The following is a 16,134-nucleotide window of genomic DNA, read 5'->3' as shown; positions in this document are numbered from 1 at the left end:
CTGTGTGATGCTATAAATCAATTTGGGCCATAATCTCTTATCTGGGACTTGGGTGAGGTCTGGGTGGCGGAAGTCACAGGGCTGTGTAATCACCATGGTGATAAGGGAGGAGAGGTGAGCCGACTGTCAGTGCAGGAAGCTTCCTGGAATCGATTCGATGCGTTCTTAGTGGATGGAGCGGTCAGGAAGCAGAAAGACCCTCGTAGCCATGAATGATTTTGTTCATTCTCACCATCCATCCGCTGAACCTGGATAAGCCCTGGGCCCACATGTCTCACAATTCAATCTTTAAACCTTATATTAGTTTTACAGCTGTAGGTCATAGTGCTTTATATCAGCAGCTCGAATCAACTAGATTGCTGCGGATATCAAGAGAACACTAAGAGATCTCATTACCCGGACATTGTCATCATCCATCACCTTTTATTTCTTCCTACAAGAGGATGTCAGGATGCTCTAACCAGGATGAGGAATTTGCTTTGACTGAGGCACTTGAAAACAAATTAATTTGCACAAGAGCGTGAGCTTGAGCTCTACTCAAAGGGAAAAATGGGCTCCCTGAGCTTAGAATAATTATAGCATACTGCACTACTTGTTAACTTTAATCCCCTTCTTTTGTTCAGAGCTTATTTCAAAGACAAATATTCCTCCGTTTTATCAGTGCTGTTAGTTCAGTTCCTCTGCTTTTCCCCTCCCTCAAGGCTGATATTTGTGGAGTTGGTTCCTCTGTAGAGTTCGGATTATACATTTAAGATAACTTAAGAGAACGAGGAGCTTAGAAGCCACTGGGTATAATTCAGGATAATAAACAAATGAACGTTTCTTTCATTTAGTAGTTTATGATATAGACCATGGTAATCACAAAGGATGGATTAATTAAATGCTATTTGCCCTGTTTAGGTGAGGCTGAATCAGTGATTCAGTACAAAACTAGAATGGCACTGTAGTTTTGTACGGATTTTTACTTGGATCTGCACCAAATTACACATGCACACACTCATAGATATCAGTCCCCTAAACATACTTCATTTTTATCAAGATTTATGAACTATTCTGTGTCAAATCAACGGAAATGTTAGAAAACTCACTATCTCGCAATGTTATAGAAAGTGAAAAAAAAAATTCCTGGATCTGCCCCCTTCTCCGGGTCCTCACTGAGATTAATGTAATCCTGTGAACTAACAGAGAATCGCAGATGAAAACATGACCCCCCCGGGTGGAGGTAGATATCTGAGTACATCAATGTGAACACAGAACAAGTGGAGCAGCATGTGCTGATTTCTCCTGTAGTGTTCACAATGTGCGGTGACATTGGGTGCAGATGAAATGGCACAGCCTGGAAGCCAATGTTAATCGCTCCTCTTCCTCCTCCTACGAGCCATGTGACTTTTGGTGCAGAAATTGATTTGCTAGTGACATACACCCGTGCTGGCAGCTACGTGCACTCACTCACTCACTCACTCACACACACACACACACACACACACACACACACACACACACACACACACACACACACACACACACACACACACACACACACACACACACACACACACACACACACACACACACACACACACACACACACACACACACACACACACACACACACACACAGACACAGACACACCCCAAGACGCAGCGTTCGTGCAGTGCCTTTGCAATGACTGATCCAAAATTGAGCTGAGGTCAGTTGTAACCTGAAGCGGAAAATGCCTCAGCAGCAGAAAAATGCACAGAGCAAAATGCCAATGAGTTCTGGTATTGATCTTGTGATTATAACTCTTATCTGCTCAAAACAAAAAAGTCACTCAGTATAAGCTCCGTGTCGGTGGCTGAGGACACAGACTTGTCTGTTGCTGTGATTTTCAGTCACTTAAATAAATATGGATTGAGACTTGGTGAGGATGTGGCGTAGATTTGACATTTGATAAACAAAGATGAGGCTGAAGTCGCTAAAATGACAAATAACAGCAGTCGTGTCCTTTCTGCCTTCTTTTCTCTTCTTTGTCTTTTTCCTAAACTTTATTCTCTCTCTTTCTCTTCTATCTTCGGGGCTTTTCTGTTTCTTTGACCTCTACCATCTCTTTGAAAAAAATCCTTTTCACATCTGAACAACTTTCTGCTCGATCACTGAACTAGAGACAGTTACAGTAGGTTGTCAAGGTTTCATTTCTCTTTAACCGGTCATGCCATGTCCTCACTGTTCTCTCTGCTTGAGCTATATGTTCAGATATGTAAAGTCATTTTGGTGTGAATTTTTACTGGTAGAAAATAGTTGACCTTGTCTCTGTAGCCATGAGAGCCCCCCCCTCCTCTTCCCCTCCTCTTCCCCTCCTCTTCCCCTCTTCCTCTCCAGCTTCCCCTCTTTCTTTCCACTGGCTGCTCCTCTGAGTATTTCTGCCTCATTGTCTGTGCTGTCCAACTGGGCTGTTAGACGCCCTTGTCAGATGACTGTGGCTGCTGTGTTCTCTCTGTGTGACTCGATGGTTCTTTGCACCGCTTTGTATGCGGCTAAACTTAGAGCGTTGGAGAGAGGCAGATCATCTTTTTTGTCCTTGACCACAGTCAGAGCCGATATTAAACAGTGAAGCTGCGTCATATATAAAATTACTTTGCTATTTAGCAGTTGTGTAACTTCCCTCTTTTTAGTTCGTCCTCTGTGAGATTAATGTGCAATCTGGTGCACTGATGTGAAACATTGTGGGACAAAGACGTGCATTCAGGTCTGGCTCTTTCACTAAGGATTTGTTGACCACAGTCACCATCAGTCACTGTTTGTTGCCTAACACCTGGATGGAAGCCACAGAAAAACACAACCCCAACACAAGCCCTGTGATAACTGGCGCCTCCTGCTTGCGTGCAACTGATTTCATGTTCGATTGATTAATGACAACTTGTAAAATCGGGAGCTCTGATGAGAGAATATGTCTTGTCCCGCAGGTAAAATCCGACTCTGTGTCTGCGCTGTAAAGACGTCTACTGTATGTGATCTATTGCTGAATTTTGTCTGAGTTTTACTCAACCTGCTGTGTGTGATTTACAGCAGGCGGAAGATTGACCTCTATAGACCCAAACATCAAGGCCCCCACTGGGGTCTTTTCTGCATTGTGTGCAGTGAGTGGTTATCTCTGCGGGGCTTATCTTTAGGACCCTCTGCAGTAATGGCCACTATTGGAAACCTCATTGACCTACATCAGCTATAAATTGGAGCAGTGCTGATGATATGCCATTGTTTCTGCAATTAAAGATAAGCTCTATTACGTACCAACCTTCATTTGTGTTACTGGCTGCTTGTGTGTGTGTGTTTATGCACATACCTGGATGCAGATATGTTTGTGTAGCTCTACATGCAATTTAGCCGGTGTGCATGTGACCGAGACCCAGAGTACAGTCTGGCGTGATTTGCGACATTGTTAAAAGTTAACAACATTGTCTGTGGTTTCCATGGCGTCTCGGTGAATGGTTTCTGTCCTGGGATTACCTCCCATGTGCTTCTCAGGATGTGTGTCTGCCAAGTATGAGTGGGCACGGTGCACATTTATGTTAAAACTATGGTTGTTACGCTTAAACAAACACATGCATCTTATTTCCACCTTGTATTTCTTCTTCTGTGACATAGGGAGGTGAATTCCAGCCTCACTCCACATTACGGTTTATCCTTTTTGCACATTTCAGCTATGTAAAGAGCAAACACTGTGCCTGCAGAGTGGCTTTGGAAGCAGCTGTTCTTCAATCCTAACACGATAACCTGGATAGTGTGACTGTCTCTCCATCTCCCTCACATTGAAATGGAGATCCTGCCGTTAACAGATGGGAGTGCACGTGATAAGTCTCTTTGTGTTTTTGTGTATATTTCAGGGAGAAAGCTTCCTGTTGGCTACAGTGAAGACAGTTGGTGCTTTCATGATATGACAGCCAGGGGGATGAAACAACACCATTAACTCACACATAGGCAGCTCTCACCAGTTTACAGTTTAGCTTTTTTCAGACTGCTGATAAAGAAGGTCAGGCAAAGTTTAATTGTCGAGCCTGACACTGGGCTGTGCAGTGTTATACAGTTCTCTAATGGTGGCAGCAAAACAAATAGCGGTGATGGGATTTTCCCCCAGGTTTTCTGAGGGTAAATGTAACGCACACTATTCACCAGCAAACACTGTGTTTGTCTAAGCACAGTTCAATTAGGAGAGACTTAAAAAAAAATAATGATAACTAGGGCTACGTTGTAGCACTGAACGGGCCCGAGCACACGCAACTCGGGACCTGTTGCGGTTGGTGGAGAGAGCGATCGGCGACCGGGCACACGGCTCCGCGTTGCATGTGTTTTGCACACTGCGGGAAGGATAAACGCTTCACTTCCTGCGTCTGTCACGCGACGTCGATCCTTGTCTACTAATTGTGCATTACGGTCCACGCAATCAATTGCAGATCACACGGTGAGAATTACATGTAAATCGAATGATAGTTGTAAAACAAAGCTTACTTCCTGTTGCCAGTAGGTGGCTTACACTTACATTACATACAGACATATAGATCTGTTAAAAAAAAAATTAAAAATACGGACAGACAGACCGACGGAAAAAAATTCAAATAAAAGTCCGTCCGTCTGTCCGTCAAAAAAAAATTAAAAATACGGACAGACAGACAGACGTCCGTCCGCCTTTCCATCCAGGCAACAAAGGCAACAGCAACACAGTAAAACACAGACTCCTTTGTTGTTGAATAGTGACATTAAAGCCAACTTTAATCAGCAGGCTACTTAACTGACAACTGAAAAGACACTTATCAGTTGGATCAAAGAGTGCAACAGAACAAAAGATCGAGACTGCTCTACAAGTCCGACACCGAGACCACAACGAAAACTCGATCAGTCAACAGCTGAGAGAATCAGAAGTCTACAAGACAACTGCTCCAACAGCAACACAGAGCCAAACTCAGAGAAAACAATGGAAGGCCTCATGCAACAACTGGAAGTCTCAGAGTTAAAGAATATGAAGCTGTCGCTGGAGAACAAAGCTCTCAACGTGCTGATGAACAGCAATAACAGCAAATGGAATAAGGACAAGACACGGATGCAGGCTGGGATTGCATCATTGGAGAGTAAATTGAAGAATGCCAAGGTGGTACAGAGAGGACTAGAGTCCAAGCTGAGGGAAATGAACAAGAGGTTGATCTTGAAGGACAAGCAGAAGGTTGAGGATGCAGATGAAGTAATTGCCACTTTCCAAAGTGAAACTGTTGACTTTGACTGTAACCTCAAAGTCAACACTTTGGAGAATCAGCTAGGGAGTGAGCAGTTGGAGAAAGACATCTGCGTTCAAAGAATCAAGGAGCTGGAGGGTCTGGTAGAAACCACAGAGAAGAAGTGGCTCAACATGCAGGAGGACTTGCAAAAGAATGTTGAGCTCACGGAAAAACTGACGGCCATGCAGACTCAGATCCATCAGCTTAAGTCTGGCTGGGACCTTAAAGTCAACACTCTGGAGGATCAGCTCAGGAGGGAGCAGGTGGAGCAAGAGACCTGCCTTCAACAAATCAAGGAGCTGAAGAGTGTGGTTAAAGCCACGGAGAAGAAGTGGCTCAATTTGCAGGAAGACGTGCATAGGAATGTTGAGCTCATGGAAAAACTGACGGCCATGCCGACTCAGATCCATCAGAGTGATACTGACTGGGACGTAAGAGTCAACAATCTGGTTAAAGCCACGGAGAAGACGTTGCTCAATTTGCAGGAAGACTCCCAAATAAAATCTGAGAAGATGGATGAGGATATCAAGTTCCTAATTGTGAAATCTATTAAGCTTCAGGTAAGTGACCTGATCAGCTCAGTTTTATTTGAACAATAACTTGTTGGATTGTGAGTTTGTTTCAGATTTAGACTTTGAGAGTGAAAATAATGAAACATGTGTCATCTCTGTCTTTTCAGGAGCTGGCCCTCATGTCAGACAGCGACAAGGCCAGAAGAAGGAGGGATGAAAGAAAAGCTCAGAAGGAGGAAGAAAAGAGACTAAAGAAGGAGCTGAAAGAGAAGAAGGAGCAGGAGAAGAGAGAGAAAAAGCAAAGAGAGAAGGAGGCGAAGAAGGAGAAGAGAAAGACGACTTCTCACCTCCCTTCACCCTGTTAACCCCCTTCACCTCTCTCATCCTTCCACGCCCCTAATCCTGTCTCCCATCCCCTCATCCCAACTGCCCTCCTCCACTTCCCTACCCCCCCCCCCCCCCCCCCCCCCCCCCCCCCCCCCCCCCCCCCCCCCCCACAAACTTGTATGTATCCTCACTTAAAAAATATATATATATATATATTAAAATTATTGAAAAACGATTCACACGTCAGCCTGATGTCCATTTTGTCATTTACGGTTCCATTAAGAGTTAAATGGACATCGAAGCACCATATGCATTGGGGGCATGAATTCTGTGTGATTGACAGCTAGTATCGTCCAATGGGTGCAGGTCACAGGTGTAGGTAAAGCCAAAATTCCTTCACACACACACACACACACACACACACACACACACACACACACACACACACACACACACACAAATCTTCATGACTTCAGAGGCCATTACATTGTAGATTTAGGTCCCTATAACACATCCGTTAAACTAGGACCACACACACACACACACACACACACACACACACACACACACACACACACACACACACACACACACACACACACACACACACAAACAAATAGAGAAAACTCTGATCAATTATAGAAATAATTGTGTGTAGCATAATTTACATTTATTTTATTATTCTTTGTTATGGGTTAGTTATGCTTGCAACATGACGAGGGCGGTTCGATCCCATCCAAGTCTTCTCCAGGTTCAAACTTAAAGGTGGAAAACGGACGGTCTTCTTCTTCAAAGTTCATCCACCCATCAAGGGCTTCATTTTGGTGAAGCCCTTGATGGGTGGATGAACCCAGTTTAAGTGTTGTTTGGTAACGCACAATGCACAAAGTTGTTGTCGTGCTCATGTTTCATGCATGAGATTCGGTGCATTTAGAGCAACATTACAAAAGTGATCTGCCAAGTTTCCAGAACATCGTTATGTTAAGGAGGAGGAGGAGGTTATAAGGTTAATTTCAGGTTTCCCCAAAACCAAGTCACAAATGTACAAAAATGTCCCAGTTTCTTCTTCTGCTGTCTGTTGAAGGCAACGGTAAAAGTACAAAATCCACGTTACCACAACGTGCAACATTTACGTCTGTCCGTCAAAAAAAATTAAAAATACGGACAGACAGACAGACGTCCGTCCGCCTTTCCATCCAGGCAACAAAGGCAACAGCAACACAGTAAAACACAGACTCCTTTGTTGTTGAATAGTGACATTAAAGCCAACTTTAATCAGCAGGCTACTTAACTGACAACTGAAAAGACACTTATCAGTTGGATCAAAGAGTGCAACAGAACAAAAGATCAAGACTGCTCTACAAGTCCGACACCACAACGAAAACTCGATCAGTCAACAGCTGAGAGAATCAGAAGTCTACAAGACAACTGCTCCAACAGCAACACAGAGCCAAACTCAGAGAAAACAATGGAAGGCCTCATGCAACAACTGGAAGTCTCAGAGTTAAAGAATATGAAGCTGTCGCTGGAGAACAAAGCTCTCAACGTGCTGATGAACAGCAATAACAGCAAATGGAATAAGGACAAGACACGGATGCAGGCTGGGATTGCATCATTGGAGAGTAAATTGAAGAATGCCAAGGTGGTACAGAGAGGACTAGAGTCCAAGCTGAGGGAAATGAACAAGAGGTTGATCGTGAAGGACAAGCAGAAGGTTGAGGATGCAGATGAAGTAATTGCCACTTTCCAAAGTGAAACTGTTGACTTTGACTGTAACCTCAAAGTCAACACTTTGGAGAATCAGCTAGGGAGTGAGCAGTTGGAGAAAGACATCTGCGTTCAAAGAATCAAGGAGCTGGAGGGTCTGGTAGAAACCACAGAGAAGAAGTGGCTCAACATGCAGGAGGACTTGCAAAAGAATGTTGAGCTCACGGAAAAACTGACAGCCATGCAGACTCAGATCCATCAGCTTAAGTCTGGCTGGGACCTTAAAGTCAACACTCTGGAGGATCAGCTCAGGAGGGAGCAGGTGGAGCAAGAGACCTGCCTTCAACAAATCAAGGAGCTGAAGAGTGTGGTTAAAGCCACAGAGAAGAAGTGGCTCAATTTGCAGGAAGACGTGCATAGGAATGTTGAGCTCATGGAAAAACTGACGGCCATGCCGACTCAGATCCATCAGAGTGATACTGACTGGGACGTAAGAGTCAACAATCTGGTTAAAGCCACGGAGAAGACGTTGCTCAATTTGCAGGAAGACTCCCAAATAAAATCTGAGAAGATGGATGAGGATATCAAGTTCCTAATTGTGAAATCTATTAAGCTTCAGGTAAGTGACCTGATCAGCTCAGTTTTATTTGAACAATAACTTGTTGGATTGTGAGTTTGTTTCAGATTTAGACTTTGAGAGTGAAAATAATGAAACACGTGTCATCTCTGTCTTTTCAGGAGCTGGCCCTCATGTCAGACAGCGACAAGGCCAGAAGAAGGAGGGATGAAAGAAAAGCTCAGAAGGAGGAAGAAAAGAGACTAAAGAAGGAGCTGAAAGAGAAGAAGGAGCAGGAGAAGAGAGAGAAAAAGCAAAGAGAGAAGGAGGCGAAGAAGGAGAAGAGAAAGACGACTTCTCACCTCCCTTCACCCTGTTAACCCCCTTCACCTCTCCCATCCTTCCACGCCCCTAATCCTGTCTCCCATCCCCTCATCCCAACTGCCCTCCTCCACTTCCCTACCCCCCCCCCCCCTCCACACAAACTTGTATGTATCCTCACTTAAAAAATATATATATATATATTAAAATTATTGAAAAACGATTCACACGTCAGCCTGATGTCCATTTTGTCATTTACGGTTCCATTAAGAGTTAAATGGACATCGAAGCACCATATGCATTGGGGCATGAATTCTGTGTGATTGACAGCTAGTATCGTCCAATGGGTGCAGGTCACAGGTGTAGGTAAAGCCAAAATTCCTTCACACACCCACACACACACACACACACACACACACACACACACACACACACACACACACACACACACACACACACACACACAAATCTTCATGACTTCAGAGGCCATTACATTGTAGATTTAGGTCCCTATAACACATCCGTTAAACTAGGACCACACACACACACACACACACACACACACACACACACACACACACACACACACACACACACACACACACACACACACACACACACACACATACACACAAACAAATAGAGAAAACTCTGATCAATTATAGAAATAATTGTGTGTACCATAATTTACATTTATTTTATTATTCTTTGTTATGGGTTAGTTATGCTTGCAACATGACGAGGGTGGTTCGATCCCATCCAAGTCTTCTCCAGGTTCAAACTTAAAGGTGGAAAACGGACGGTCTTCTTCTTCAAAGTTCATCCACCCATCAAGGGCTTCATTTTGGTGAAGCCCTTGATGGGTGGATGAACCCAGTTTCAGTGTTGTTTGGTAACGCACAATGCACAAAGTTGTTGTCGTGCTCATGTTTCATGCATGAGATTCGGTGAATTTAGAGCAACATTACAAAAGTGATCTGCCAAGTTTCCAGAACATCGTTATGTTAAGGAGGAGGAGGAGGTTATAAGGTTAATTTCAGGTTTCCCCAAAACCAAGTCACAAATGTACAAAAATGTCCCAGTTTCTTCTTCTGCTGTCTGTTGAAGGCAACGGTAAAAGTACAAAATCCACGTTACCACAACGTGCGACATTTACGTCTGTCCGTCAAAAAAAATTAAAAATACGGACAGACAGACAGACGTCCGTCCGCCTTTCCATCCAGGCAACAAAGGCAACAGCAACACAGTAAAACACAGACTCCTTTGTTGTTGAATAGTGACATTAAAGCCAACTTTAATCAGCAGGCTACTTAACTGACAACTGAAAAGACACTTATCAGTTGGATCAAAGAGTGCAACAGAACAAAAGATCAAGACTGCTCTACAAGTCCGACACCACAACGAAAACTCGATCAGTCAACAGCTGAGAGAATCAGAAGTCTACAAGACAACTGCTCCAACAGCAACACAGAGCCAAACTCAGAGAAAACAATGGAAGGCCTCATGCAACAACTGGAAGTCTCAGAGTTAAAGAATATGAAGCTGTCGCTGGAGAACAAAGCTCTCAACGTGCTGATGAACAGCAATAACAGCAAATGGAATAAGGACAAGACACGGATGCAGGCTGGGATTGCATCATTGGAGAGTAAATTGAAGAATGCCAAGGTGGTACAGAGAGGACTAGAGTCCAAGCTGAGGGAAATGAACAAGAGGTTGATCGTGAAGGACAAGCAGAAGGTTGAGGATGCAGATGAAGTAATTGCCACTTTCCAAAGTGAAACTGTTGACTTTGACTGTAACCTCAAAGTCAACGCTTTGGAGAATCAGCTAGGGCGTGAGCAGTTGGAGAAAGACATCTGCGTTCAAAGAATCAAGGAGCTGGAGGGTCTGGTAGAAACCACAGAGAAGAAGTGGCTCAACATGCAGGAGGACTTGCAAAAGAATGTTGAGCTCACGGAAAAACTGACGGCCATGCAGACTCAGATCCATCAGCTTAAGTCTGGCTGGGACCTTAAAGTCAACACTCTGGAGGATCAGCTCAGGAGGGAGCAGGTGGAGCAAGAGACCTGCCTTCAACAAATCAAGGAGCTGAAGAGTGTGGTTAAAGCCACGGAGAAGAAGTGGCTCAATTTGCAGGAAGACGTGCATAGGAATGTTGAGCTCATGGAAAAACTGACGGCCATGCCGACTCAGATCCATCAGAGTGATACTGACTGGGACGTAAGAGTCAACAATCTGGTTAAAGCCACGGAGAAGACGTTGCTCAATTTGCAGGAAGACTCCCAAATAAAATCTGAGAAGATGGATGAGGATATCAAGTTCCTAATTGTGAAATCTATTAAGCTTCAGGTAAGTGACCTGATCAGCTCAGTTCTATTTGAACAATAACTTGTTGGATTGTGAGTTTGTTTCAGATTTAGACTTTGAGAGTGAAAATAATGAAACACGTGTCATCTCTGTCTTTTCAGGAGCTGGCCCTCATGTCAGACAGCGACAAGGCCAGAAGAAGGAGGGATGAAAGAAAAGCTCAGAAGGAGGAAGAAAAGAGACTGAAGAAGGAGCTGAAAGAGAAGAAGGAGCAGGAGAAGAGAGAGAAAAAGCAAAGAGAGAAGGAGGCGAAGAAGGAGAAGAGAAAGACGACTTCTCACCTCCCTTCACCCTGTTAACCCCCTTCACCTCTCCCATCCTTCCACGCCCCTAATCCTGTCTCCCATCCCCTCATCCCAACTGCCCTCCTCCACTCCCCCCCCCCCCCCTCCACACAAACTTGTATGTATCCTCACTTAAAAAAAATATATATATATTAAAATTATTGAAAAACGATTCACACGTCAGCCTGATGTCCATTTTGTCATTTACGGTTCCATTAAGAGTTAAATGGACATCGAAGCACCATATGCATTGGGGCATGAATTCTGTGTGATTGACAGCTAGTATCGTCCAATGGGTACAGGTCACAGGTGTAGGTAAAGCCAAAATTCCTTCACACACCCACACCCACACACACACACACACACACACACACACAAATCTTCATGACTTCAGAGGCCATTACATTGTAGATTTAGGTCCCTATAACACATCCGTTAAACTAGGACCACACACACACACACACACACACACACACACACACACACACACACACACACACACACACACACACACACACACACACACACACACACACACACACAAACAAATAGAGAAAACTCTGATCAATTATAGAAATAATTGTGTGTAGCATAATTTACATTTATTTTATTATTCTTTGTTATGGGTTAGTTATGCTTGCAACATGACGAGGGCGGTTCGATCCCATCCAAGTCTTCTCCAGGTTCAAACTTAAAGGTGGAAAACGGACGGTCTTCTTCTTCAAAGTTCATCCACCCATCAAGGGCTTCATTTTGGTGAAGCCCTTGATGGGTGGATGAACCCAGTTTAAGTGTTGTTTGGTAACGCACAATGCACAAAGTTGTTGTCGTGCTCATGTTTCATGCATGAGATTCGGTGCATTTAAAGCAACATTACAAAAGTGATCTGCCAAGTTTCCAGAACATCGTTATGTTAAGGAGGAGGAGGAGGTTATAAGGTTAATTTCAGGTTTCCCCAAAACCAAGTCACAAATGTACAAAAATGTCCCAGTTTCTTCTTCTGCTGTCTGTTGAAGGCAACGGTAAAAGTACAAAATCCACGTTACCACAACGTGCGACATTTACGTCTGTCCGTCAAAAAAAATTTAAAATACGGACAGACAGACAGACGTCCGTCTGCCTTTCCATCCAGGCAACAAAGGCAACAGCAACACAGTAAAACACAGACTCCTTTGTTGTTGAATAGTGACATTAAAGCCAACTTTAATCAGCAGGCTACTTAACTGACAACTGAAAAGACACTTATCAGTTGGATCAAAGAGTGCAACAGAACAAAAGATCAAGACTGCTCTACAAGTCCGACACCGAGACCACAACGAAAACTCGATCAGTCAACAGCTGAGAGAATCATAAGTCTACAAGACAACTGCTCCAACAGCAACACAGAGCCAAACTCAGAGAAAACAATGGAAGGCCTCATGCAACAACTGGAAGTCTCAGAGTTAAAGAATATGAAGCTGTCGCTGGAGAACAAAGCTCTCAACGTGCTGATGAACAGCAATAACAGCAAATGGAATAAGGACAAGACACGGATGCAGGCTGGGATTGCATCATTGGAGAGTAAATTGAAGAATGCCAAGGTGGTACAGAGAGGACTAGAGTCCAAGCTGAGGGAAATGAACAAGAGGTTGATCGTGAAGGACAAGCAGAAGGTTGAGGATGCAGATGAAGTAATTGCCACTTTCCAAAGTGAAACTGTTGACTTTGACTGTAACCTCAAAGTCAACGCTTTGGAGAATCAGCTAGGGAGTGAGCAGTTGGAGAAAGACATCTGCGTTCAAAGAATCAAGGAGCTGGAGGGTCTGGTAGAAACCACAGAGAAGAAGTGGCTCAACATGCAGGAGGACTTGCAAAAGAATGTTGAGCTCACGGAAAAACTGACGGCCATGCAGACTCAGATCCATCAGCTTAAGTCTGGCTGGGACCTTAAAGTCAACACTCTGGAGGATCAGCTCAGGAGGGAGCAGGTGGAGCAAGAGACCTGCCTTCAACAAATCAAGGAGCTGAAGAGTGTGGTTAAAGCCACAGAGAAGAAGTGGCTCAATTTGCAGGAAGACGTGCATAGGAATGTTGAGCTCATGGAAAAACTGACGGCCATGCCGACTCAGATCCATCAGAGTGATACTGACTGGGACGTAAGAGTCAACAATCTGGTTAAAGCCACGGAGAAGACGTTGCTCAATTTGCAGGAAGACTCCCAAATAAAATCTGAGAAGATGGATGAGGATATCAAGTTCCTAATTGTGAAATCTATTAAGCTTCAGGTAAGTGACCTGATCAGCTCAGTTTTATTTGAACAATAACTTGTTGGATTGTGAGTTTGTTTCAGATTTAGACTTTGAGAGTGAAAATAATGAAACACGTGTCATCTCTGTCTTTTCAGGAGCTGGCCCTCATGTCAGACAGCGACAAGGCCAGAAGAAGGAGGGATGAAAGAAAAGCTCAGAAGGAGGAAGAAAAGAGACTGAAGAAGGAGCTGAAAGAGAAGAAGGAGCAGGAGAAGAGAGAGAAAAAGCAAAGAGAGAAGGAGGCGAAGAAGGAGAAGAGAAAGACGACTTCTCACCTCCCTTCACCCTGTTAACCCCCTTCACCTCTCTCATCCTTCCACGCCCCTAATCCTGTCTCCCATCCCCTCATCCCAACTGCCCTCCTCCACTTCCCTACCCCCCCCCCCCCCCCACACACACACACAAACTTGTATGTATCCTCACTTAAAAAATATATATATATATATTAAAATTATTGAAAAACGATTCACACGTCAGCCTGATGTCCATTTTGTCATTTACGGTTCCATTAAGAGTTAAATGGACATCGAAGCACCATATGCATTGGGGCATGAATTCTGTGTGATTGACAGCTAGTATCGTCCAATGGGTGCAGGTCACAGGTGTAGGTAAAGCCAAAATTCCTTCACACACCCACACACACACACACACACACACACACACACACACACACACACACACACACACACACACACACACACACACACACACACACACACACACACACACACACACACACACACACAAATCTTCATGACTTCAGAGGCCATTACATTGTAGATTTAGGTCCCTATAACACATATCCGTTAAACTAGGACCACACACACAAACTTAAAGGTGGAAAATGGACGGTCTTCTTCAAAGTTCATCCACCCATCAAGGGCTTCATTTTGGTGAAGCCCTTGATGGGTGGATGAACCCAGTTTCAGTGTTGTTTGGTAACGCACAATGCACAAAGTTGTTGTCGTGCTCATGTTTCATGCATGAGATTCGGTGCATTTAGAGCAACATTACAACAGTGATCTGCAAAGTTTCCAGAACATCGTTATGTTAAGGAGGAGGAGGAGGTTATAAGGTTAAATTTCAGGTTTCCCCAAAACCAAGTCACAAATGATAAATAAAATAAAATCCGTCTGTCTGTCCGTCCAAAAAAATAAATAAGAATAATCCTTACAATTTCAATAGGGCCTCCCACCGTTCGGTGCTCGGGCCCTAATGAGTAAATTAGAATGAAATAAAACATAGAACAACATGGAAGCAGTTATATGGATTGGGTGCTTTGGATATGAAGGAGCCTTTCCCTCCGGAGCCTAGACACTGGTGGTGATGATGATAAGTCAGGTTGTGATTGGATGAAAAGGGAGAGTGAGATAATGGAGCATGGAGATAGCGGGAGCTGTGCATGCACCTGCTCACTTCCTGACCACACTGTAGCATATAGCTTCATATCATCTCACGAAACCAGATTTGGTGGGAGGCAAAGGGAAACATGGCTTCAGCAACAGCAAGAACCAAAATGTTAATCAAAATAAACGTGTGCAGCTACATTCACAGTTTATCCTGCTCACCCAGCCCTGCACTGATCAGCACAGCTCTGTCCACTCCGACAGCAGTCACACTCACATACCCATTTTTTATAGCGTATTCTTTTATTGATGGAAAGCACTTTGTAAATGGACTGCGTTTATAGCCTTAACGACCACTCAAATTGCTTCACATGACCATTCACACACACATTCACACGGCACCTCTATATGTCATGCTTTTCTATCACACACATCAAGCACACAGAATTCAGGGTTCAGTGTCTTGCTCAAGGACACTTGGACTTCTGGACCGATGGTGATCGAACCACCAACCTTCTGGTTAGTGGACGACCCTCTCTACCTCATCCCGACCTCTGTGATTTGGGATGTTGTTGCTATTGATATAAACTTCACATTACTTACCTATTACTTTTGCTCATTCATTCACTCATCCTGTTAGTTTACTGTTAGCCGTTAGTTAAAACACTTTGGTTCCTACATGAACGCCCAAAAGGTTTGCCCTTCAATTCAATTGCTAACTAAACAATTTGTACCTAACTTACAGATAATTGAGGGTCAAATAAGACTGTGAAAGTCACCACATCATATGCCAGTAAAGTGTAAAGAAAATGGTGAAATTCATACTGGAATAAATGCATTCTCCTTGCATTTGTTTTTTACAGATCCTATTTAGTTGTAACCTGTCTATTATTTCAGATGTCATTAATTCATTAGTGGATTTCACACAGCCACTCACAACAGACACAATAAATGAAAGAAATGAGGCAAATGAAGAATCGGATTAAGTCTAATTAAGCACCAAATAAGCATTTAATCATGGGAAATTAACCCCCCTCCCATCTAATTGAATTATCTTTTCAAATTAAATCACGATCATTTGGGGCGCCTCTCGGAGCCTCTCTTAATCTCTTTTCCCTCTTCTAGACACGTTCCCATCATTAGATGTGGATTTGTCCTTTGTAGCATATATTTTACCAG

At 43.7% G+C, this 16,134-nt stretch overlaps 1 protein-coding gene across 2 annotated transcripts in view; it reads left to right on the top strand.

Annotated features, from left to right (window-relative positions):
* LOC117769785 (putative methyltransferase NSUN7) overlaps nt 1-16,134 on the top strand; it is a 31,471-nt gene that overhangs the window by 1,680 nt on the left and 13,657 nt on the right. The gene's annotated exons all lie outside the window — the stretch shown is intronic.

This window comes from Hippoglossus hippoglossus, chromosome 10, assembly GCF_009819705.1.
Source record: "Hippoglossus hippoglossus isolate fHipHip1 chromosome 10, fHipHip1.pri, whole genome shotgun sequence".
Classification (NCBI taxonomy): Eukaryota; Metazoa; Chordata; class Actinopteri; order Pleuronectiformes; family Pleuronectidae; genus Hippoglossus; species Hippoglossus hippoglossus.
The sequence above is the reverse complement of the archived record's forward strand: the minus strand, read 5'-3'. Positions and strand labels throughout refer to the sequence as shown.